Here is a 27381-nt window from a genome sequence, read left to right as displayed (position 1 = left end):
GACAACAGCCGATGTGCAAAAAACAACAACAGGCAGTGTGCAAAACAACAAAAAGGTAACAGGTTATGTGCAAAAACATGCATCAAAAGAATGAAATAAAGGGATAGAAATTATGGGGAGTGAACTTTTGACATGTATGGTAGAGGTAGATTTTCAATGTGTTTGGGTTTTTGGTAAGAAAGAAGGCACTGTGAGGTTCAGATCATAGGTGAGAGGTGAGGTGAGAGTGAGAGAGGCTGGGAGTTTAATAGTTTGATAGTGCGGGGGTAAAAACTGTTTCTGAGTCTGGTACTCCGGACCCGAATGCTCTGGTACCGTTTTCCATGTCATGCTAAACGCCACAAATTGTGTTCGTCCAGTCGTATCAATCGTCCTAAAGTTACAGAAAATCGGATGCAACTGGTACAATCAGCACCCATTTCTTCAGGATAGTGGAGCGGTTTAAAACAGCAAATTCACAGTTTTGTGTCTTTCAATCTTTGTGTTCCGCTCTCCAAATAGAAGCACGGGTTCAAATCCCACTCCCGACAGTCAGGCGTTTTACCTTGTCTTTTTTACCTGCCTTTACACTATTTCAGTCTTGTTGTGCTCGCTGACAATCACAGTACAAGGAAAACGGAGAAACCGCTTTGGAAAAACATAACGGACAGAAAAAAGCTTCGTAAGCACGTGAATGTGATTAGCAGCAGTAAGGTATGCATTCAAATGTTTAAGGCAGATTTATAAAAGCAGCAGAAGAAAGGTGCAGCACAATGCAATTTGTGAGAGTTCGCTGGTTTTTATGCTGCTTGGATTTCTTTCAAGCCTATGAAGTGACCCCCGTTTTATTTTCATTTTCAAACTTCAGAACCGAATAACAAAAAGATTTCATGTGTGACAGCATTCCGTTGCAAATACCGTTTCCACGATGTATTCAGCGACGGGAATGAAATATTTTAGTGCTGGCTCAAATGCGAGGAATTTCAGAAAAACCTGGAAAAGCAACGCTTGCAGTAAATGACAAATTTAAAGCGTGTAGTCAGCATGAACAGAACAACGCAATGCTCTGTAAAAACGATCTGAAGCCGCAAATGCTCTTTTATCTCGGCAGTTCATTCCGATACGATGTTTCCGCAGTATAAATGAAATGCCGAACTCCAAACATGTTGTTGCCATTATTGTTACTCCTGCTGCTGTAGTTTTAAGCTTTAATCAGTGGGTATGTAATGTTGTAAAGGGGCTGGACTACTTTGTTCAGTCCAAATTCCATTATGTGAATTTATGCTTTTTTAATATAAGCATTAACAATACAATGCGTGCTCAAAAACCATTACTTATTAGCTTAAGAAGCGGCAGTGTTTTGACAAAGTGTGGTATTCGAACAGATAATCCTGAAGTGTTTAATACTTGCTTGTGAGCAAATCTCCCTCGATTTAGACAAACTCTTGTTCGGCCGATGATTTCAGATCAAAATCTGAATCAAGTGGAAAGAAAGCTGAATTACGCTGGGTACTGGGTATCACTGTTACGCCATCAGGTCATGCTAGGAGGATTGGCGGGATCAAATTGACACAGAGGGACCCAATGTGGGGGCTGAACCCACAGTTCTGAGATTAAGAGATTCTTGCTCTTTGGACTGCGCCTATATAACTCTGGTGCTACAGCAGTAATGTTTCTGGGTGTGGATGAACATGACATAATAGACTGACAGCAGGAACACGTGACAGTATCGCTATATTTGTCTGCAGTATATTGTGTTGAGAGCAGCAATAACTTTCCTGCAGAGATGGGAGTGCCTTTAATACAGCTCTTTCAATCAGACAGAGTAATAGGAACCGACCTCAAGTTTCGGCTGTGGATCCATCTGCACATGGGGGAAGAGACAGTAAAATAGCGACGAAGAAACAGAAAGAATTGTGCTCGCTGCAAAATAGGAAAGAAAGAGGTGTTAGGACACGTAAAACAGCTTGGCGATAATTTGCAGCGACAGTTTTATGTTATTTAGTACACAGATTTCTCTTCATGTTCCTTAAGATGTGTAATTTGTATGTTTGAACAAACAGTAATTTGTATGAGAACAGTTTATTCTAAAGTCCTGTCAATTAACAGTGGAGAGCTACCTGGTGCACGTCTTCAAGAAGACTCTCTTTAAGACGATTACAAGTTTCTCGAACAAATCTGCGTCATATTTTTAAAATAGTTTAGCTAATGAGCAACGAGAGTATAAATGAATTCTCCCACCCTCCATTCGAAGATAAAACTCCATGTGCGAGTCGAAGTTTCCTTGAAGCTACAGATGTTCGTCATTATTGGACATTCCCCGGTGATATTGACTAAGAAGCTCAATTCTTACGTGCTGTAGTTCAACGTGCGCAAAACACTCATATCCCCTGCAAATATCGGCAAGGTCAGTGATATTCTCAACAATTTGTGCCATTGCAATTCGTGCCATACTTTTTCGCAATGTATTCTGACAAGCCAAGATCAGAGGGTCATATTTGAAAAATGGTGCATTAAAATGTCTTGTACTTCAGGATTTTGAAAGTCTATTACATTGTCTCTCACACCTCGGTGTCAGAATTGTGAGACGTTTTTATAATCAGGGGGGAGGGCCGTAGCAATAAGCAGAAAGCACAATCACCTTTTTCCCAGTGCAAGTCCATGTTATGGTGAGTTTTTAAAATTGGTTTGCGATTTTCTAAAATATATTCCATACAAAAATATAATTTGGACAGTCGCTATTTATTTGGATATTCCCTTTCACTGAGGATGTCTACAGTTTTCCAGCCGAATTAGTACTGATCGAATAGAGCCATCTACAGGCGAAAGGCGACATAACATCACAGCAGCAGCATTTAAGGCGGAACGAAAAACGCGAATAAGAAGCCAACTTCAGCCTTGTAGCAGACCCTGGGAGGCACGCTCAAAATAATCATCTTTCCCAGTACTTCAGAGTCATATTTAGAGCGCTTTACTGCAATTTTATGTGATTGATAGGAGATGTGAAGCCATCGAGCCTGTACTGCCATTTCTCATGCTTTCTCTCAGTGTCGGAGCTGCAATTGCGTGTAAAGGAGGCGACTTGAAAATGAAACGTGTAATCACCTTACAGAGGGTCTTCACGACGGGGTGTGTCAGCTAGTTCTCCATTATCGTCAATTTACTGGACTTCTGAAGAAACCTATCTACAACGAAAATACAAACTGCACAGTTTAAGGTACATGAAGAGAAATCAGTGTGCTGATTGACTCAAAAAATGTCGCTACAAATAATCTGCCAGGCTTATTTACTTGTTCGACCACCTCCCTCCGTCCCCATTTGCTGTTAGCACAATTCTTTCAGTTTCTTTTCTTGTATTTTCCTTGCTATTTTAGTGTTCCCCATGTGGAGATGGATCCACAACCGAAACTGTTTTCACCCTGTGTTTCTGCAGCGTCAGTCTGTATAAGGATCACAACTTGCATAGCTCCAGTGGCGCAATCAATCAGCGCGTGGTACTTATACAACAGTGCACAGCGGAGTTATGCTGGGGTTGTGAGTTCAAGCCTCACCTGGAGCAGTGTTTTCAGCTACTGAAAGCAACTGTCGAGTTTAGATACTCTTAGGTATTTGATGGAGATAAACTAACATCAAATGAACAAGTAAAGGTTTATTTTGAGTCACAATCAAAGAAGGCTCCACAGCTGAAACATTATGTTTCCTTCTCTTTTCAGCATGGAATAAACCTTGACGCAGCTCCCTACTAAAATTACCATCAGCTGTGTACCTCCAACTGACCTGTACACAAATATATGAGAGAGGTCTACTGAGATGAGAGGAGCACTGAAGACTTGAAAAAGCTCTCACATTAGATTCTGTGTTTTTGTTGTTCCCCAGATTTGTTTTTAATGTTCTTTTTCTTTTGAAGGTGTTGCGTTTGGTTTTTTTTTTCATAGTTGTTAGACTACTACAGGGATTTACCTAGGTTCCTGGAAGATTCTCGTTTTGTGTTTGTTGTTTTTTTGGGTTACAACATTTTTTTTTCTATTGATAGGACCCCACGCATTACTATGGGAGTAGTTAACTTTAGTTCTTACATTGTACAGTACCTGAAATTACCACATAAACTACTACTCTGTTTCCCTTTTTTTAAAAGGCACAAGTGAAGTTTGTTTTTCCTTGCTGCTGATTGGTAGCTACAATGGGTCAATTGCAATAAACTTATATACAATAAACTCCGCTGAAATTTGTCAGCAGCTCTGTACTAAACCTGTTCTCGATTGCAACAAACCTAAAACAGCTGCTGCCCATTAGATGTTACTGCATTAGGAGTCTAGCTTAAACCACCTCTTCATAGGTTTTAAGCAACTCGGTAGCGGACTAAGCAGAACAATTGATCACATTAGAACTGTCTTGAATGTAATGGAAATAATGTACTCATTAATTAACAAGCTTATGCACCACTTGCTTGAAAATTATTATTATATTTAACCAAAATTGCTTTCCAGACACCACAAATATTCACAATGAATGTTATCATAACACATTTTTAGTAATACAAGTGTTATTTATGAATAATTAGGTTCCATGTATATCTTTATTAATAGCTGTATTACAAGTAATGCATATACAGTCTTTATTACAGTTAGTTTTCAGTTATCCTGGGTAGGGAAGAGAATGGAAATTAAGGAAATAAAAATTTAAAGGGCTTAAGTCTTCAATGTGTTCTGTCATAGCTGTGTGTTGTCACATCTGTCATATCTGGGTGTTAATTTAGTATATTTGATATATTATTTATTGTGATTTGACACTACACTTGTATTTGACACTACACTTCTCAGGAGAAAGCAGTACAATTTTTTTTTATTTGAGGGTACAGAAATTGTATTGTATGGCCAGATGTAAGGTTACGTTAAGAAACCCTTATTGTTACCTTTTGCAACGTTATTTATTTAAGATGGTTCTTCAGAATAGTGTCCCTTACGTATCTGTGACTGTGGTCCAACAGTAACGGTGGTGAAATAGCCGGAATGTGTGGGAAGAAGATGGAGATGGAACAGGAGGTTTATTCAGTCGATAGAAAGGTTGTGTAGGACTGAACACACTGCGGTTATGGTACTGGGTTTAAGAGCATTACGATCCTACAGTCTCCTGATCCATAATCAGATGCGTTATCCAATGCACCACTGGCCCTTGTACCGCATTCCTCAAGTGCACCACTGTGAGCTTGCGCCGCTACAATAATACATCGCCCCAGTCCAAATTTTCTCAATTAGGTGCAGGTTTTCTATGTGTATTTAGTTAATAAGTCTTTCATTTTGTCTGTTTTAAAAATTACATCTCTTTAAAACGCTGAAATTCACTGTAGCGGCGAGGCTTAATAATAAGGCAGAATTAAGTGTTTCTGAGCTTCCCAAATGAGGCCCCATTTCTCTGTTCATCTCTGTGGTGCAGCCACAGAGAGACCATTAGTGCAGGGTGATTTAAGGTCCTAGGACAGCTCCCAAAGGGGGATGCACTTAGCTAAGCCTGGCTATCATGATCAATGGTCATCCATTGGCGCCTATCTGTCTAGGGAGTGCCAGATGGACATCTGGACTGCATTTCTAGGTGTCAGGAGTAAATGACTCATATCTCACCTTGATCAACCAATCAGGGACTGGTAGGGCTGAATAACCCACGTGGGACTCTGATGCCCATGGAACTTTCAGCCAATCAACGAGCTGAAGTTCCTCCAGGTAAAAACGAGATTCAGAGGGATTCTGGAGAGGATTCTGTGGACTATTCTAAAGGGAATTCAAAGGAGAATTCCAGGGCAGGACGGCCCAGGAGCAGAAGGCTCCCAAGGGCAGGACATTCTCGCAGCGCGCCTCCTGACCATCCTGAGACTCAGCCCGGACAACCACGGAACGGCCAGTGTGTCCGAGTGCCAGAACTTTCCTTTGTTCTAAGAGTCTAGAGCGGAGGTTTCCAGAGAATAACCAGAGGATCCACCCGAGGTTAGCGCCAGCAGCAGGCCTCGTGAACAGGTCGGAACTGTGGACAGCTGAATCACTATTCAGAACTAGCTCTTCATCAGGACCGAACCGGTCCTCTTCCTGACTTGCTGGGACCCACAGTCATCTTTTCTCCTGTGCGAAAACTTTGCTAGTTAAAGCCAACACTAACTAGCCGGTCAGTGAGCATCAGCAGCGCACCGTCGCAAGCCGCACAGCACAGCCTGGCACCGAGCCAGAGAGCGCGGATTGGACAGCAACAGCCTGCAACTGTTTCTTTGAGCCTGCAGGAGATATGAATCCCCAAAGAAATTGGATGAGTATTCAACTTCAATGCATTACAGCTCGAGAATTCAATTGTTATCCAAACCAGTTGATATCAATTTAATTCCTAAGAGTTATGTACTTGTTTTGAGTATCTAATGTAGAAGTTATAACCAAGTTCATTTACGAAACGGTCTAAATGAATGATATACTGCACGTATGTCCTCTTGATGTGTAACTCTTCGTAACTGAATGAATATATATCTTTTGTATTCTGATAACCCTCTCGATAAGATCTGTTAGGTTTATATGCATATTCTATGTATTAATAAATGTATCCTCGTGTATTAGTACCTGTGTGTGTGCATTGTTTGAGTTATGTCGCATGGTTGGGTTCTAAAGCCATCAAAAGAAACAACTTTGTGATTTACTGCTACAATTAATAATTGTCACAGTAAATGCCCAAACCCTACAGAACTGGTGCCTTCAGAGAGCCACAACGTTACATATTTGGCGTCCCTGAGCCGGTTTTCTCTTACATCACACATGAGGGTATTCAAACGAAAGAAATCACAGAAAAGATATCGCACTTAAAAAGAAATCCAGAGTGGAGACGCTGGTGATAGAAAACAGAGCTTCATACGATGCATGAGATGCTTTACCTCTGAACTAAACTCGGCTCTTTAATTGTGTTAGGAAGAGTGAATAGTCAACAGTGTACATTTTAAAAATCAAAGCAAGACAATGAGACACGAAGAGAATTCGGAACACAAACCTCTCCTTCATCGTTTAAAGAGCTTTTGATGAACGTCTAAATGAAAGACAAATTCACTATTTTCACTTTGTGATTAAAAAAACACTTTTATCACACGTTAAGCATTCCTGATGGTGTCGAATGGTTCTCTTTTCTACCCTCATCATTTGAGAATCCCCAGCTAAAATATCTTTTTAAACTACAACAAAATTGCAATATTTTGAATACTATTTAAGTTTACATAGTCACATTCCAGGTGATATTGACTTAGGCGCTCAACTATTAACTTCTTGGAGTTTGACTTGTGCCAAAAGTTTGAAATCTCTGCAACTATCAGGATGCTTAAGGACATCCAAAGAAACCCCATCACATTTAGGGGAGACGGTGTTGAGGTCAGATTAATTTGAAATGCGTCTGTGGGGACTTTTGATTTACCAACGTTATGTTTTACTGAAGGATACGATGACTGATTGTGCCATAGAAACTAACGCACGTCACCTTTTTTCTACATTCACAGGTTTTTGGCTAAAGACAAAAAAATCGTTTCATTTCTTGGCCAGCTGGCAGTAATTCCTCTGCACCGACAAGAAAGATGACTATTTTATCTTTTGCAATTTGTATGGATTTTTTTTTAAAAAGTTGTTCCAAAAATTAAATGAACACTTCCATTACATTTAATGTAGAAGCATGTTGCCGTCCATAATGATAAACTGTGCAGCAAGACAGGAAGAATGGCACCACTAGGATTCAACCCAGGATCATCTGTTTACAAGGCAGGCGCTTTAACCACCTAAGCCACAGCACTCACTCATCCTAGTGTTAATCCCACATCAGCAGGGTCAGCTTGTCTGCACACCCGTCTCCATTTGGTGGTTTGAACCAAATCTTTGAGCTGACGTTGCCATTAAATGCGACCGAGAATACTCCAACCGGCGTGCCGCTACACCTGCCGTTGGAGAACTAAGCCACAGCACTGGCATCATATATATCCCTTTTACAGCCACTTGGACACATCTCAATTGCTCTGAGACACCTGCATTCAGTGTGCGCTGAGCCTGCTCGCTGAGCAAGTGACGAGAAATGGCTTATGTCCAAGGAGCTCAATATGCTTTTTATGTTCAACGGGGTGTCCAATAAGCCGGCACTGACACGCAGCACAGGCTCTGTGGTTTGACATCTCCCAAGGTAAATGTTGAAATTGTAGGTGGAAGAGGAAAATTACCCTCGTGTACGTGGAAGCAGGTGTGCCTGCATTAATACAGCTCCATCGAGCGGAAAAAGTAACACAAGAACTGCCTTAAATTAAACAGCAAGTTTCTGCGGCTGAAAACAGAAACTATTCCCTGTGATAAGTGAACTCACAACCTCAGCATAACTCCACTATAAAAGCACCACAACCTGACAAATTGCGCTACTGGAGCAGCACAGCACAGTAGCACATTTTCCTCAGTGCACTCAAACAGTGCTTCTTCCCTAGCCTACCAGCTTCAAGACTTTTTTTAAATTGATCAAAGATTCATTGGAAAAGGTTTGTCGATGGGTCAGGTGGGAATCACACCTGGATTCACTGCTTGCAAGGCAGCTATGTTCATCATTATACCCAGGACTGGCGCCAGGGGAATGATCTGTAGGGAGGGGGGGGTCTGAAATCCTGAGGGGGGCAGTGATATTTCGGTTTAAACGGAGCCATTACAACCATCCAAGTGAATTCTCACAAGCATGCCACTGATTAGTATTTCATGTTAGAAGATAACGACAAGCAATCTGGTATTTAGTGATGAAGAACAGTTCCACGTTCATCAGAACTCACGTGATTATTTTTTCCTGGAGCATCAACCATATGTGTTCATTTTTGCAACAACATCAACGGTAACGAGGTTCTGAATCATTAAGAAATCATTGTAAAACCAACAGAAAGTACAAACTTCTATAACTACAGTCCTAGTTATATAACGATTGTAAGTATGAGGATAAACTACTGCAAGGCATTGGTCCACCTGAGCAAATAAGGTCATAATAATGTTGACACCCAAAAACATAGACACTATGTAACGTGCTGTTCCTGGATGGATAGCCCTCCTGCACATCAAACAGTCTGATGTAGTAACTGTGAATTCGGGGTTAGTGTAGTTATCTGACCATTGACAAAGTACAACTATTTTTTACGGCTCAAGTTAAGTAAGTGAAAGTGTTCAAAAACTTTTTATCCAAACCTTTTATCCAAAACTGAGGTGGGTGGGACTGTTCAGTTGAGGGGGCGATTTTGGCATGCCAGTAACATTTTCACAAAACATCCAAGAGTTACGAAAACACTTACTTTGTGTATAAAGTACATTGTGTACACACTGTAAGTTCAGAACGCGAGAAATACTGCTCAATATGGGATCCTGTCCAGGAATATCAGGGCTGTAAGGGGGTCAGATCTATAGATGTAGTAAACACATTAGTGGAGACAGTGTGTCTGCTCTCTGTGTGAGAGCCGGACAGGAAGAATAATCTGTGGTCTGGGAAGAAGAGACCCTCGTTGGAAGAGCGGCGCTTCTCACAGGAGAGAATGAAAAAAAAAAATCTTTTTCAGGGACGCTGATTTTTCTCCTTGCGGGAATTAAAAGCCCTTATGGGGAGTGACCTCGTGGTGCAACAGTAGTGCATCTGATACCACATCAAAAGGTTGTGTGCTCAAATCATGTCGAGATCGGCTGATGTATGTTCAGGTTCAGCTGGTGCCGAACCTGGAAATTAGACCATGCAGTTTGATTTTATCTGTACACCACATAGATAATCTAAATGAAATAACAGAGCAGTACAGGACACGCATTCAGGAAATTACACAGCAAGTCATTTTGAACACGACAAGAGAAAAGGCACACTGCACATCCGTGAAACATCACATCCGACTTTAGAGACAGTTACATCACAGAATGGAAGTTTCAGGCCCCTTTTTCATTACAGGTTCAAACAAACCTGAAAGTTACAGAGTTTTAGGTCACTTTTGTATTAAAAAGTGTCTGAAGCCTGTAAATATAATTTGCCCTTTTTTAAATTGTGGATGAAATCCACTCCCATGTACCAAGACCTTACAGTATATTCATGTTAATTAAAATGACTAACGCTATTGGACATTAGCTGGTGCTTTTTGTAACGATTTGCTATTTCATGCTGGAAAGAAGGAAACCTGACCAACGTTTGCTTTCAGGTGTGGTTCATTCACATAATGGACATCTATTTCTGAGTAGTCTGATTTAAAATCACACGAACCCGGTAGAAGTCGAACCCACAATCTCATGATGCAAAATCAGACGCGTTATCCATTAAACCACTGGCCAATCATGTAACTGAATGGCACCATGGTGAGTTCAGCACTGCAACTAGTAATACACCATCCCATCTAAAATTTCTAAGTGAGAAACGTGTTTTCTACATTTTTATCAGTTTTAAAATATCATCTCTTTAATACAGACAAAGGGTTTGTGTGTCACTTTGAAATTCTGATTGATTTAGAATTCAAAGAAAAAGATGTTTTCTTCAACAACGCAGTGAAATTATGACATCTTCACTCTACTTCTCTCTAGCAGTAAAGCAGACCTTGCAGTGTGAGCATTTGCTACAGTAAATTAGGTCATGTATCATGTTAAATCACTTCTTCAAAACCAAACATTTCCTGGTGCACATTTTCTCCTTGAAAAAAATACATTTTTTCCTTACATGCTTTCTCGTTTTTTTTCCATCAGAGTACAGAAAGAAGAAAAAAGGGAAAAGCAGTGTCGCAAAAGAACTCCGTCACCCTTGGGAGATGTCAAGCTCATCGGATATGAAAAGTGCCCACTAAAAGCAATTTCTCTTCATTTATCTTAGCTTCTGGGCTGCTATTATGTGTGAGGAGGCAACTAGCTCAGCCAGCAGACTCAGCGCTTACTGAATAGAGGTATGTTTTGAGTGTCATGCTGATCGTCTTATAAATGCAAAGGAAACTTTTAAAGCTGATAAAGTAATTTGCATGTGGCTACAACATCCCTGGAAGAGAGATTTTATCAGTTGCACATAATCGGTATTTTTTACTTTTTGTTCAGCACTGGAAATATATTTTTTACGTTTTCTTAAGAAGATCTCATGAAGTATTGCCAGGACCTACCTTTAGGACTCAATAGCGATATTAATGGAGTAGAAATGTAAGATAAATTGATGATCTGAGCTAAAATAGTCCTTACGCGCCTCCTGTAACAGTGTTCGTATTCATAGCAAGTAATATTCTTTTTCAACCCCAAACGTTGCTAATGCATTAAGCTTTGTGCGACCATTAGAGGTTTCGGTAGCTTCTGGAGAGCGCACTTTTCCAAACTGAAACCTATTAGAACATTATTTAAGGTACACCATGTCCCGGAATCGTTCATCGGGACTAGGATTAATATCAATGGAAAGTACTTCAAGATTTAACTGAAATATTAAAAGAGTAGGAAAGCATTTAAAATAGAAAAAATCAGTTCAGATGATATTTAATTTTTGAGAAATGGGCACATACTGTACATCAGCTCAGTGAGCAGTGCGAGGTGCTCTCCTGGAGATGATGTTAAATTAGTTAAAATCATGTGATAGTTGAAAAAGCTTAATACTTAGTGAAACAGCCAGCACAAATGGTTGCGTTTGTGATTATGTTACTTCTCTACTATAGCAGCATCGATAAAAGACCCTCTGAAAGCAGTAAAGCACTGCACAACTGAATTCATTGCTATTTGGAGAAATCCACAAACTCGTGTTTTTCATGTGCTTTTAAAGACAGCAATACTCACCAACAAAATAACGACACTGCAGCTGATTTTTTCCGAAGCACAGTTGACCTTTCTGAGCCAAATGATGAAGCTCACCCAGTGAATACTATAGCAGAAGGTGGAGGAAAGTGAGACTTTGTAACTACTGCAACCACAGGAACAACTGCAAGAAGCAGAATCAATTTCCCATCGAATGGTGGTGTTGTCTGAGGTACGTGATGTGAACGCGTGCAGAGAATCCCACAATCTCTTCAAAACTTGGACAAAGTATTTCTGATGGAGCGCTGTGCGCAAAGATTGAATAAGCTTTGCTCCTGCCGATGATTCTGCGTGAAAAAGCACAGCCTTCAAGTTTCACAGACAAATGCACCATGCCTACAAAACCAATTTTAAAAACAATTGCGGCACACTACGATTCACACTGACTCAAAAGTGATCACGGCAGATGTTGTTCCCTGCATAATGCTGAAGGGACCAAAGAGCATTGCTGTTGGGAACACAAAATGAGGCTTTTTCATGCCTTGATGTTAAGCTGACAAAGACTATCTTGAAACACCTAGTTCAGTCTCTCGACAGACTGTCAAGCAAAGCTTTTACCCATTGAAGTCGCAATAGAAGGAAGGTCTTAACCCACCAACACTTAGCAGCGGCAAGATTCAAACCTAACCCAGCGAAGAAAATGGAGCACAAACCCAGCACATAGACCACCCAGCCACACTCCCAACACCTTACTCTTTTGGAGAACGTCGGGTGGGTTCAGCTCTTGTTGTGCGACGCGTGGAAATGACTGCATCTTCGTTTTCCGAGATGTTTCCTATCACATCTTTGTCAGCTCTGAATATAGTGCTTCTTTGGAGCAGGCTTCAGACCTTTTATTTTATTTATAAAGGAGGGCGCATTCAGAAACATGTAATTTCTGTTTTAGAAATGCTTTGGGCGGTGTGTTTTATATAATGCACAAACAGTATTCTGATTGTATACTGTAGACCTGTGTAGCAATCATACAGGATGTGACTGGGATTCTGAAATGTTTCTTGAAAAGGTATTCAGGGCTGCTTGAATCTATAATAAAAAAGTGACCCGAAACTTCCAACCTTCCAATAACTGATGTCGCTCTCCCTAAACCTGTACGTGATGTTTTGCAGATGTGCAATGTGCCTTTACTCCTGTATTTAAAATGACCTCTGTTGTTGGGCGGAGTTGAAGGAGAACTAAACTGCATAGAAAAAGTACGTAACGATAAAATATTTCTGCACGTGAAACACATCAATCGTTCAGCATTTCTAAAATGTTTAATTGAATTGACAAAGAAATCCTCTCCTTAAACTTCGAAAAGGATTATCTGTTGAGCCAGCAGACGAAACACTGCAGGTGCCTGTTTCTCACAGGTGTTTGAAGTTGTGGATAACATTCAGCAGGTTTGTCACCGTTGCTTAGCTGGTTAAGACGCCTCACTAAAAACCAGGAGACCCTGGGTGCGAATCCCAGCGGTATCTCTTCGTAGACAACAGGCCACTCATTGTCAATATTTATGGAGCTTAATTTAAAGACAACGGGAGAAGCATGAGTTACAGCTTTCTGTAGCTGTTTTATATCGCAATGGTGAGTGCATTGGACTTCTAGGCCTTGATTGAATGAAGTCATTCAAAGGTTGTGGGTTCAAGTCCCACCAGAGTCATGTATCATTTTGATTCAACCTTTCAAAATCCTCTAGGGATTGGTGTTGATCAAGTCAAATAAAGGACTTCTTAAGAGTCCACAGTTGAAAATGAACCAGCAGCCACAAGAAAGAAATTAGCACTGGACTGTGATCACATTACTCCTGTCCTGGAGTCCTTGCACTGGCTTCCTGTCAACTTCAAAATCCTCATGCTCACCTATAAGGCTCCCCATGGCTTGGCACCTCAGTACCTGTCTGGGTTATCGCCCTACTCCCCACCTCACAACCTTCGCTCTTCTAATTCTGGTCTCCTATTTGTTCCCCCGTCCATCTACACTCTATGGGTGACAGGGCCTTCTCCTGTTTTACCCCAAAGCTCTGGATCTTTATCACCGAGGATATCAGAGAGTCACCTTCTCTAAACTCCTTCAAATCCAGACTCAAAACCCTCTTCTTTAGAAGAGCCTTTAATGAACTATTCTTTACCCCTCTGTTCCTACTGCATTTAATACCACCATCTATTGTCTCCTCTAACTGTGTATTCTCATCCTGCTTATCTTGTGTATTTTTTTAACTTTATTGTTGTGATTCTGTAAAGCGCTTTGAAAAGCCAGCTTTAAAGGTGCTATATAATGTAAAGATTATTATTATTAATAATGAACAGTGCATTTAACATTGAGCACATGCGGTCCTTCTTTGCAAAGGATTGCAAAGGTTGGGAATTAGCTTTTCACTCGTGTTGTTGAAGACCATATCCTGGCTTTGTTGCAGGAAATGTCTGGAGAGGATCATGGTTTTGGGAAGTCTTCTTGATGCCTGACACTGTGTGTTTCCTGGTTGTAACAGGTGTCATTCTGGACCTAAACAACAGAAAACACCATTGAAATCGCTGAACTGCCTAGCGGACACTTTGTCGCCTTCTTCTGACCTGCACTTAATGCGATTCTCTGAAAACGTGGCACATAATATCTGTGCTACCTTTATGGAGGGTGAGCACACTCATAAGAATCATAGATTCGATCACAAGCATCTAAAAATGAGAATGAGAAAATGACATCACGCTATAAGGCTGAATGGCACAAATTCTCCTGTTCCTTCTGCAGCAAATGTGTGTTTTTTGCTTCTTAACACTGAGATAGTTGGAGATATTTGGCAGCAGTGGGATTCCAACTCACACCCCCAAAGAGACTAGAGCTTTAATCCAGCTCTAAATTAAAAACTGGGTGACTTGTAAGGGCTGGTAGGAGAGGAAAGGAATAAATGCTTCTTTTTTGGACTAATTCTTTATCTACTAAAAGAAGGAAAGATATATTTGATTATTATTTTTTCACCAGTTGTTTTGATCAAATTATTGTAAATAAGTGCCATATTAAGGTATAATATGTACATGAACGTCATGTCTGTGTCGATTATAGCAGCTGAGTATCGCTGGAGGACAGTTCATCATGAGTGGGTAAGCCTGCATAATGAGGGAGAAGAGATTGGCCTCTCTAACACAGTGTCCAGTGACACTAACCTTCTGTCCTACTGTTCTCTGCTAATGTAGAGGGTGAATGTTTATTTAGGTGAATGTAAGGTTTCATTCTTGTAAAATATTTCCGAGCACTTTTTTTGTTGCTTTAAAAAAATCTTGAGTGACACATACCTTCTGTTTTACTGCACTACACTTCTCAAGAGGCCAGTTCAGCACACAAGGATCCTCAGTCAAACAAACAATGCAATCGCTTGATAAACGCCATTTCTCATCCTTTCTCTTAGTGTCGGAGCTACTATTGTATGCAAAGGAGGCGACGTGACAATGAAATCTTAAAGAGAGTCTTCATGAAGGTGTGTGTCGGCAAGCTCTCCACTGGCAATTGACTGGGCTTGTGAAGAAATCAATCTCATTCAACAACCATACAAATTGCACAGCTTAAGGCACATGAAGTGAAATCTGTGAGCTGATTGACACAAAACAATGTCACTTCACATTATCTGCAAAGTTGTTTTGCTTGTCTGACCACCTCTTCCTACTTTACAGTGAGCACATATATTTCAGTTTCTTTCCCCCATGTGGAGATGTATCCACTGCCAAAACTGCTGTCTGATTATTTAAATTATCTGTAAAACTGTTACATGACTTCATCTAATTGTAAATGTATAAGACGGTCTATGAGACATTTGTGAGAGTAGCTGAATCCCAGGGCTGGTATGGAATCACACACAGACAGGTCTTCTGTGTGATCTGAGTCCCACTGCTCAGAGCTACAGACTGGTCAAATGGTCACTATTGTAGACACGACCATCGGACCATCGGCTACAAATAATCAATATACTGATCATAGAGTCACTATTGGTGTTTATTACATAAATACTATATATAAATAATAAGATAATTCCACAGTCATATGTGTTATAAAACATTTATAAACATTTTGGGAGGCTGACATACAGTAAAGAAAGTAATACTGAAGGGCTGGAAGTCCTGGAAAGCGTTAATAGAACCTTCTTGCTTTCGACCTGGATCAGAGCCCACAACTGCCAGATCAGTGACCCCTGAGCCCAGTTCACAGAGAGGAGAACCAGGAGCTCTTTTATGTCTCTAAGAGGGCTGGGAGGAAGGATAAAAGGGGGAAATGTGACATGAGTCCAGGCTGTTCTGTCTGATATTGTTCATGTAGCAGCACTGATTGTCTGAATATCTTCTGGTTCTGGATTGTGAGGATAGAGAGCAGTACGGAGTTGAGATCCTGTCTGAGTGTGAGTCTGAGCTGTGAATCTGACTGAGAAGAGAATAATGATTTTTTATTCTGCCTGAGAATTTTTCCTGAGAATTTTTCTTCTTTTCCAAGTGGTGTTACATCCTCTTCAGATACTCTGCACAGACTGCCAGAGAGAAGAGGAGAGAGAGATGGACAGATAAGAGCACACACAGCAAGAGACACATACGTCTTGATTTACTTTGAAGCAAGTGTTCATTTCTTTTCTGGAACAAGCTGTTTCTGAACTTCAAGAAATTCATACAACTTCTGAAAGATAAAATACAAATCTTGCTCCTCAGGACAGAAGAAATGCTGCAAAAAAATGCGAGTGATTTGTAAAAAGCAACGGGAATGTGTCCTTGTGCAGCTGTTAAACAAAGGGCTGGTGGGTCAAACGCACTCAGGGATGCGCTTCAGATTGTGATGATGTAAACATAATCTCCGCTTAAAATTGAAGGGATTTCTTCGCAAACCCTCTTGAATGTTGCAGGAAATATTCGTGTTTTACTCGTGTGCAACTACAACAAGTAAACAATTAAGTACCTTAATTAGTCAATGTCCAAGAAAACCATCTTCACGTGTGGAATTTTTCTTTAACTGGCTGTTGGGAGAATTCATCTATACACCCGTTGTATCCTTAGCAAAAATATTTTAAAATTAGTACACAGATTTGTTGGAGAACTTGACAATCCTTGACAATCATTATTAAATGAGCATTATACAAATGTGCGTTGATATTTTTAATATGTACCTTAATTGTAATATATATACATAATTGCTTTGATATGGATGTTCATTTGAAGGAATTGAGGAAACTATGAAGGATCGCAGAACAACCAAAGATACACTTGGGCATCTGCTATTGGTAAAGATGAAAGAGTACCTTAAGTGTAAAGCTTGCATACACACGAGAGAAAAAAAACAGTTTTAATGCACTTCATTAAATTGATGGTGTGCTTATCAATCGTGCATAAAGTGTACATAGCAGAGGATGGTTTCGATCCATCGACCTCTGGGTTATGGGCCCAGCACGCTTCCGCTGCGCCACTCTGCTGACAGCTGTCATGTAGCGATTCAACACAACTGCTCTATCTTTGCTTTCTAAAAGTGCGCCCGAGATGAAAAGTCTAAACGGTAAACTCAGACGTCATTTTGAGCACTTGGTCTTTTATAGTACAAAACATCACCCGCTGCTCTACATGGGCGTGTCTTCAATATCGTTGAGAACCAAACCTTCTGCTTTCCGAGGCAACTGATTCTTTCGTCAATTCCCAAATCTTCAATGAGAATCAGTGAAACGAAAATCAAACACATGTACACACTCGCGTCCTAACCTGAAAGAAAAATCTACACCCACTTTTTAATACTGAAAATGATTCAGGAAGTACAGCAAAGTACTAAAACCAGCGAATGCATCTGCATACATAAAATGTCAATTTTTCAAAAGTAAAATCTTCAGCTTTGAAAGATTGTCATCCATATATTTTCGTTTTTCTCTTTTTTTTACATAACACGCTTTAGAGAAACAAACTGTCTTTTAATTAAGGCTTCATTAGAAAATGTGTATCTTGGTTTGCTAAGTTAAAATCGGCACATCCCAGTGAGCAAAAGATGTAGAATATACGACTATTAAACACATACCTTAGACGTGTAAATGTGCTCCGTAACTGGTCTTGAATGAAATTCTAATATACGTATATCGTTATACATCAATTAGACATCTATGATTATATGTTTATTATACATAAATGGTTGGAGTTCTATTATACGGATAAATTTAGAAGATTATAATACATATATAGTTAAAGGTCTATTATACATCAAAGAAAGATTTTTATAGGTGTAGAAACTAGTAAATAAAGCCAATGATTTATTTTAGATATGTATTCTTAAAATATACAAATATTCACACATGAAAAATATGTAGTTCAAATTATAGATTATATACAATATTGTAATCAACAAATGTCTAATCATCATAAAAAACACAACTAGTAAACTTCAGTTACAAATTCTAGTAACATGGCAATATATATATAGTAATGACAAACACAAACTAATTACATGAACGCGCTAATATTTAACTCAAAACCACATTTCGATTCAAATATAAATTTTAAAATTTACAACTTCTTTATTTCCACGAAAATATTATTAATGTAGCACAAACGCTACTTTATAATAAAGACAGAAAGAAACTGTTTGTTTTGTGTCTCATGGTGATCCTCCTCTCGATACTAATGAAATGTTTAATATGATCCCTCGAGAATAAAAAAGGAGTCAATTTCCGACTGGAATGATTGATGCCCCATCAAACATTTTGTAATATCCCTGGAAGTTTATACAGTAGAATCCTGGTTCGTGGCTTAAATTCAAGGTAAACAAGACTAAGGAAACGAGTTGGAAACTTGATGTTGAAGTGGGATTTAAATCACCCGGAACATTTCACTACATTGGGCAGTATGTGCCAGAAAGTAGTAGATGACATTCCTTCGATAGCTCAGTTGGTAGCGCGAGGGACTGTAGAAAAATCAGCGGGGTATCCTTAGGTCGCTGGTTCGATTCGGGCTCGAAGGAAGGTGCTTTTTGTGTACTTTAATCAAAGAGTTAAAAAAGCGAATCTGTTTCAATCAGACATTGATCAATAGCTCAATAAACGACGAAGCAGAGGTTCCTGTTCCGAATTCAGCCCACGTCTTATTGTCTTGTTTTGGCCAAGATCTGATCTTTGAATTAAGGGACTACACTGTCTGCTTTGTAATCCAAAAATACATACCAATGTCAAGTTTTTTTGTAGATATAAAGGTGTTCTCTGTTTTCAAAGGATAGGTACTTAATTGGCATAATGATTTGGTATTGATTTTGTATCGTTGTATTATAAAGTTTGTGCTTTCTGTGTTTTTATCGTATTGTGAACTTATTTTTTAAACAAATGCTAACAAAGGCAAACACGGCACACATCTGTTTATACCAGTGGTGAATTGTACATTTTTATTAAGTACAAGCTACTGTGCCCTTCTGGGAGTATAACAGGTTCGATATAAAGTGGCAAAAATATAAAAGGGGAAAATACCCCACACTGCGTGTAAAGCCCTTGTTGTGACTGTTTTAGATTAAAATGGCGTACTGTGCACGAAATGTTGCAGAAACACAGTCTGATATTTTGATAATTATTATTTTAATAATTTGATCAAATTGAGGCCCAGGATCCAAATCTTCAGTTCTGATTTTTTTGAGTGATATTTTTCCTTCCTTTCGTGGAAGTCACATGATGTGAGCAATTGTTTTTTTTTTACGTTACGATCCAAAGAGCCTCAGACGCACTGTAACCAAACCAGGATGGATTGTGCTGGGAGCCGGACTGAGCTCATTCTCACTCCCTGTGCTAAAAACAGAATTAGCTCTTCCCCGAACATCGTTTACAGCTGCTGGATGGTGCTTTGCGTCTTACTGCTCCGGCAATTACTTTGACGAAAGACAGCTCAATTGTGCACTTTTAACCTTCTCGCAGCTACGGGCGAGACTGACGCTCGCGATATGAAGGCACCCGCTGGTACACCTTCTCTAACTTTCACAATCGCGACAGACTTCGCTTTTTTAAAAAAAAAAGTAGATATAGCCCTGAAAAAAACATAAGCTTTATCAGTTTTTACATTAATCTATTTTGAATCAAAGTTTGATATTTTTTTTCATTTTTTATTGCATTTTACATCATAATAATAATATTAATCATCATCATCAACACTTATATAGCGCTGTTCTGGATACTCCACTCAATGCGCTTTACAGGTAATGGGGACTCCCCTCCACCACCACCATTCTCTTGAATGATCACAGAGAGTCAAGACCTCGGTTTTACGTCTCAGCCGAAGGACGGCACCTGTTTACAGTTTAGTGTCCCCGTTCTTGTACTGGGGTATTAGGACCCGCATGGACCACAGGGTGTACCCCCAGCGACAGGAACCAGACGTGTGTTGGGCTCGGCTGCGAGCAGGACAATGACGTCACGGGGACAAAGTAGAGGAATTCAAAACGGTTCTGTAAAAGACCAGTGTCAGCTGTTGGTTTGCAGTCTGGACTCTAAAAAGTATAGTATGTAGGATGTGACAAATTTATGATTTCTTGGAATAAAACGGTTTTTATTTGCATTCAAAATGAAGCGGAATTTTAGCGCGACACACAAACCCTTTGTCTTTTTTAGAGAGTGATTTTTAAACAGACATAAATGTAGAAAACGTGTTTTTTTAGCACTACAATAGCAGGGTCAGCGGCGTAATGAATAACGCTTCAGGCCTCGCATCAGAAAATTATAGGTTCGACTGCCGTCTGACTCCTTGCGTTTATACCACTTACATTCTTTAATATAAATGAACTGCACCTGAAAGCTATAGAAAACACCTTGGGTAAGTTGTCTGCAGCCTCATGCGAATTTCGACAAATTACCCAAAACACTGTATTGTCTGGAGATCAGCTCCAGCTCTGAACTCATTTGCAATGAAAAACCATGTGTAACAAAACTGGAGAACAGCTGAACTTGTGCTCAGTTCGGTGATGAGGATTAAGAACTGTCGTTGTTGTAATTAGCACGAACTGCACAGGCTCTGAATCAGACCATGTCAATTAGTCTGATCAGTGTAGGACACGTTAATGTAGAATTATTAATAGGTTTGTTAGTTAGTTCAGGTGTACCCACCTGAACTAATGTAGAATTATTACTTGGTCTGTCTCTTGTTTGTATATAAATGAATGTCTCTGACAACTTAATGTTAGTTTTACGATGTAGTTCAGGCGTTGACATATGCACGAGTATACGAAATGGCTCACTCCTGATTCATCTCACGTTCTATAGGAGACTGGCGATTCCTCCTGTTTCTTGTACAACCATATCAGAACAAAAGCCCGTGTCACCGAGCTAAGATTCAAGATTGACTCGCATCTTTATCCCTTTTTTGTTCGTGATCATTATTTTCTTTAGTTATGATCAATATTGAACTTTTTTTAAATGAAGTGACAATAATCAAATATGCAGGCAGATTTTTGAAAAGTATTCAGAATTGTCAGGGTGCCCCTTTGGAACAGTCGTCAGAAAATGTGAGAAAATGAAAGTTATGTAAGCTCTCACACAAAGCATTGAAGATTGGAATCTGAGTGTAAAAAAGCTACCCGTCTCCCAATGATAGGCAGGGATACACACCATGACTCGAATAGACTCAGCGAACTTTAACGCCTATGATATTACGAGTGCTTTGCACGTGTCGAACTTCAAGAAGGAACTACTACAATAGTTGTGGACATAATTCAATACCACCGGCAAAGTCCAATGCCGGCAACGTCTGAGAAAATAATATTCACTCATGGAATTTGGTCTTTGAATGGCTGGCGAGAAAATTCATTTATACTCCTGTTGCACCCTCAGCTGAAACATGTTAAAATAACAATGCAGATTTGTTGGAGAACCTGACAAGAATTATTGGGTTAGCACTGTATGTTATTTGGTGTCTTTACTTTATTTTATTTATATATTTTAATATAAATGTTAACATACATGCTGTATAATCTATTGTCATTTTAAAATATGTTAGCTGAGGATGCGAGGGGGGGTATTATACCTTGTGAAACATTCAAGGAACTGTAAAAATGGCTGGTATTTGAATAAAATTGGCGATCACAAGAAAACCACAATTTATGTGGTATTATCATCAATATCCTTCAAAATCTACGTTCAAATGAAGGATTTGAAGAAACTATGAAAAAAGCAATAGTAGTAGCAGAGGATTTTGAATTTTGCTTTTCAAGTCAGTAGATCACCATAGAGTTGCGCCCCTACAAACAGCACAAAGGATGAATCCCACCTCCTTCGTTATTGCTGTTTGTGCCGGTGAAAGTAGCGTTTGTGCTATTGAAAGTATCTCGGAAGATGAAGGTGCAGTCACTTCCATATATCATGATATCATTAGATCCGACGACAAGAGCTGAAGCCCCCGGCATTTTCCAAGCCAGCAATGTGAGGAAGATGGGTGTGGAGGAAGGTAGTGTGGCCGAGCAGTCTAAGTTGCTGGATTTTAGGCTTCAGTTTCTCTGGGGGTGTGGGTTTGAATCCCACGGCTGCAAAATGTTAATGTTTTAAGACCTGCAATACGATCAGTAAAAGCACCTTTTGTTAGGCTGCGGGAGGTGTTTAGAGATAGACTTTCTAAAATACAGGCTTAACATCAAGGCAGAAAAAATATTTTGTTTTCTTAACATAAATTCTCTTTGGCATGTTCAGCTTTATGTAGGGAACAACATCTGCCGAGATCACTTTTGAGGCAGTGCACATGATAGTGTACCGGCAAGTACATTTAATATTGGCTGTGGTGGTGAGCTGCTTTTGTCTGTGAAACTTTTAATTCTTCACGCCAAATCATTGGCAGGGGTAAAGCTTATTAAATCTTTGAACATAGCGCTCCATCGGAAATACTTTGTTCATGGTCAAAAGATTTCAGAGGATTAACTTCATGAATTCACATAGCATAACTTACAGGAAAGATTTAAAAGGGGAATTGATTTTGCTTCCTGATGTTGTTCCTGTGGTTTCTTTGGATACAAAGGTGAATGTTCTTTGACGTTCTGCTAGAGTATCCACTGGGTGGGCTTTATCAATCAGCTCGGATAGGTCATCAGTGCTCCGTCTCTGGAAAATAATCAGCACTGTCATTTTTTCCTGTGCTGTCTTTTAAAACATATAAGATCACGAGTTTACAGATTTCTCCAAATAACAACTATACATTTTAACCCAGCGCTTAGCATTCCTTCAATCCAATAGTTTTACTCTGGGTAAAAAGCAGCGCAATATACAAAGAGATGATATTCAAATATTTCAACGTTCTTATTGGATTACCTGTATGGAGATATCGCTCAGAATTCCTAATATGATTTTGAGTTCAGTTTTGCTTTACTACTTTCAGAGTCTTTTATTGACCTTGCTGAAGCAGAGAGAAGTGACATAATCACAAATGCAACCTACCTATGCTGCTACCTGTTTCTGGTTAATAATGATTATTGCGAGGAAAAAAAAAACAGCTCCTTGCATTAAGAGCAAGAGCAACCAACGCGCTCGCTTGTTGAGTTGGGTTTTTTCCGTGGTGCTCTTCCTCAGATGCAAAGTTATTTGGCGAGCAAGGACCTCTGAGAAGGAGCCTGAATCCGTCAAAAACTCAGAAATTCTAATATCGCACTACCGTCTTGTGTACAGAGACCTGCTTCTTCCTTTTTGAGTGTTTTGGTGTTTAAGAGCATGCTTCCTACCTCGAATGTTAGTTTCAGGAGATGTGTTACCGGATCACAGATCATCTTAAAAAGAATGGGGGATGCACTGGCTCAGTTATTTGAAGGAACCTATACCACCAACGCACTTCTGAGAAGCACCTGCACATTTTCGCAATCCTCTCTCTCACCTACAAAGTTATGAAGACACAGACGACCAACAAAAACTGATTTGATTCACTCAAGGCTTCACTCTTCTGTTGTGATGTCGTTTTAATTAGTGTTAGCTGTGATGAGGTGTTGTTTCTGCCTCTTAAAGTTTAAGAGTCTGCTCCTTTCTTCCTGGTATAGAAATAACATGTTCCATCTTTGTTTACAAACACCACTGTAAATTATTTGTCCATCTCTAAAGCCTGCGTGTATTGACAAGGCAATTCAAAAGCACATATTAAATAAGAACACGATCCTTCTTGTTACCATTCACGTGGTTGGAGCGTTGTTTCGCCCTTTAACGTTCTTCTACAATATTTACAGACAGGGCTTTATCACTGGAGTTGTGTGCATCGGTCCATGAACATCAATTGTACTGCTGTTTTTCTATGCGTAATTTAATCGCAAGCACTTAAAAGATGCAAAAAGGTTTCAAGGAAAACATAATTGAAAGACAATCGAGTAAGGAGGTAGAAAAACGCACCCCCCCCCCCCCCGTTGAAGAATCAACCACCGTCGCCCATGTGACTGGATATAAAAATAAATTATTCATTTTGCCCAGTCTCTGGAAGCTTCGATGCGATTATTTTCCCTTCCTTATTTCTTCATTCCCATTAATTTACTTTGTAGTAGAAGAAACGCGAAAGTGGGAAACTGCAGGCATTCTTCGTGAAGGGTGGATTGTGTTCAGTAAACATATGAACATCTTTACGTCAGTTCCACCATCGGTAGGCTAGGGGATGTAGCTCAGTGGTAGAGCGCATGCTTCGCATGTATGAGGTCCCGGGTTCAATCCCCGGCATTTCCAGGTGTCTTATATTACTGTGCTCACATCGCAATCTTCTGGTGAGTGAGAACTCTTTGCTCGTGTTCATAGAGAGCCAGGTTTACACAATTAATTTCAGTCACACACGAAGTGCTACAGTGTTGCTCTGCTGTTTTAAATGTACCTCCAAAGCATTTCGTTCTGTTAACTACCAAATGATTTGAACTAATTTAACGTCATATTCAGAAAATCCAGAGAAGGTCATCAGACTTTTAGTGGCTGTTGAAGAAAACACCTGTTGAATCTCACCAGGGATTTCTTGAGAGATCATTCAGCGAGCGAGTCCTCCCTCTGGACTCCAAACATTTTTAGTTAAACTGTTATTCACATATTCTAACGAAGAGAAACGTTAGTGTCTTCCGGTGTGTGAGCCCATTTCTCAAAAAAAAGTTATATAAATTTAATTGTTCTACTTTTTAGGCTTGCATAGTCTTATTAATATTTCAGTTAAATTTTAACTGTAGTTTTTTTCTGTAGTAACATCAGTTGATATTAATATTAGTCCTGATTTATATGTTTTTGTCATGGTTGATCTTAAGTAATTTTGTAATTAGTTTCAGTTTTGAAAAATCGCGCAGAGAAGCTACCAAAACTGGTAATGTTCATATAATGTGTAATGCAATAGCAGCATTTTGGGTTGAAAACAAAAAGTATATCTTGGTATGAATCCTAACACATCATAGACAGTGTTCTAGGACTTCTCGCTTCAGATAAAGTTGTCAATACATCATCGATGTCTACTCAATCAATATCAGCAGTGTTATCGCTACCGAGCGGTAATATAGATCCTGGCAATACTTCGTGAAATCATTGTAAGAAAATCCAAAATACTACGGAAGGAATCAAATTTATACGTTTCTTTGGATCGAGAATATGATCATTATGAGACTCAAAACATGCCTGTCTTTTCTTTTTTCGAGGACAAATGGATTATTGAGGTGTAAAGATGGGTTCAAAACCAAAATCACCTGCTATCGCTGCTGTTTCTCCAAATCCTTCAACTGATCATCGATATCGAGGAATAATATATAGTTTCTTCAAATCCTTCAACTAATCATCGACATAGAGAAATAATATTATACAACTTGTGGTTTTCTGTTAATTGCCAATTTGACTGTAATTACATCTTCGTTTACAGATGTCTTGCATGTATCACATGGTATAATAGTCGTCGTGCGTCCTCAGTTAAAATGTTTTAAAAAGTACGACAAAAGTACAACATTTATGGTTACATCCATATTAAAATGAAGGTAAATATACCAAGATATTAAAATACAATTATACAGTTCTAACTTAATAATGCCTGTGAAGTTTTCCAACAAATCCGAACTGTAATTTTGAAATATTATAGCTGAGAATGAAAAGAGAGTACAAAGATCAAATTCAATGAGTGAAAATGCACCAGTAGTTCTCTAAACTGAGTTTCTTCCCTGAAATGACTCGCTAGCGAAGCACCAAGCAGCCTTGAACGGATCGCGGAAATCAAGTATACAGTACAGATGGATTCAGAGTGTGCTTTCCAACTTTTGTGCAACATTTTCCTTTGATAGGGCAGAGTTGTTTTCACAATCTGGGTTAAATAAAAAGGAGTGACGACAGTGTTAAACAGCTTTCCTTCTTGGGGAACAACGGTTGTGTTCCATATTTCTAATTATTTTGGTTTCAAGATCGCAATTTAGTGTGAAACATAAACGCCAGCTGGATAAGCTTTATTAATTTCCCTCACGGGATCAATAAAGTATCTATCTATAAATCTCTTACACGTCATTTACAATGGCCTTTCAACTAATAGCCCGTGCAGGGATCAAACTCTAGCTGTTCGTACAGTACGAGTTGCGTAAGGCTCTGTAACGCGCAGATGAGAAATTAACCTCTGCTTCTTCATTATACACACAGTGAGCTATATATGCGGGCTTACTGCCTCCTACGGGATCTGTATTTGATTGCAGTATAAGACCGGCCGTGGAGTTAAAGTGAGACGGGTGTGTACATTAAAAGGCTCATAGCGTCCCTGGGAGGGCTCAACCCGCCACCCTTTTGGTTAACAACCGAACCACAAAGACTCATGTACAGCTTAACACTTCTCGGTCTCGGTGAAAATGATACACTCCGTAAAATTTCCAGAGATTTATTTATTTTTAAATGAAAATCACCAACAGCGGCCGAGATCTACTGGAGTTTTTTCATTCTATACTGCGATTTCTGGAGGGTACCCTGTGGAAATACGAGTTTTGACGAGAAGGGATGGACATATAAGGTCAAAAGGCTTGGGGAATTGAACTTTAAGGTGAAGACTGCGGGTTCAGTAGCAGCAGAACCTGATCAGTATCAGTTGACTCCGATATACTTTGAAAATGAACTTGGGGATTTAGAGTCAGACGTGCTACCGTTGCACCATGGGGTACTTAATTGAAAAAAATAGGAAAAAAAATCAGTGTTCCTGGATCTGTAATTGAGAACAACACCTGCACAAGAGCTGCGCAGGAAGAATAAAATGTGGTCTGGGAAGAAGAGACTCTCTTCGGAAGAGCGGCGCTCTTAACGGATTTTTTTTTGTCTCCTTTGGGGAATTCAAAGGGGCTGAGAGATGTGAACTCGTGGCGCAACGGTAGCGCGTCTGATTCCCGATCAGAAAGCTGCGTGTCAGCTATTGGTTTTTCAGGTTCTGCTGGTCCTGAACACGGAATTCAGACCATGCAGTTGAGTTCTATCTGTACACCACATAGATAATCTAAACAAAATAGAGCAGTACAGGACACGCAGTGTGGAGCTCACACAGCGAATAGCCTTGAACACAAGAGAAAAGGCACCGTTCACATCTGCTAAACATCACGTCCAACTTTAGAGACAGCTGCATCAGAGAATGGAATCCCGGAAGTTTCAGATAACTTCTTTTAATTCAGGTTCAATCAAACCTGAAAGTTAATGAGTTTCCGGACACTTTTGTTTTATTAAAAAAGT

General features: G+C 39.6%; 1 non-coding gene across 1 annotated transcript; it reads left to right on the top strand.

The window, feature by feature from the left end:
• Window positions 1-24330: 24330 nt before the first annotated feature.
• Window positions 24331-24402, top strand: trnaa-cgc (transfer RNA alanine (anticodon CGC)). The gene has a single exon. It is a non-coding gene; the product is annotated as a tRNA-Ala (tRNA).
• The last annotated feature ends 2979 nt before the right edge of the window (window positions 24403-27381 follow it).

This window comes from Atractosteus spatula, assembly GCF_055471065.1.
Source record: "Atractosteus spatula isolate fAtrSpa1 chromosome 10 unlocalized genomic scaffold, fAtrSpa1.hap1 SUPER_10_unloc_14, whole genome shotgun sequence".
NCBI classification, from domain to species: Eukaryota; Metazoa; Chordata; class Actinopteri; order Semionotiformes; family Lepisosteidae; genus Atractosteus; species Atractosteus spatula.
Note: the sequence above shows the minus strand (reverse complement) of the source record. Positions and strands in the feature narration are given on the sequence as shown.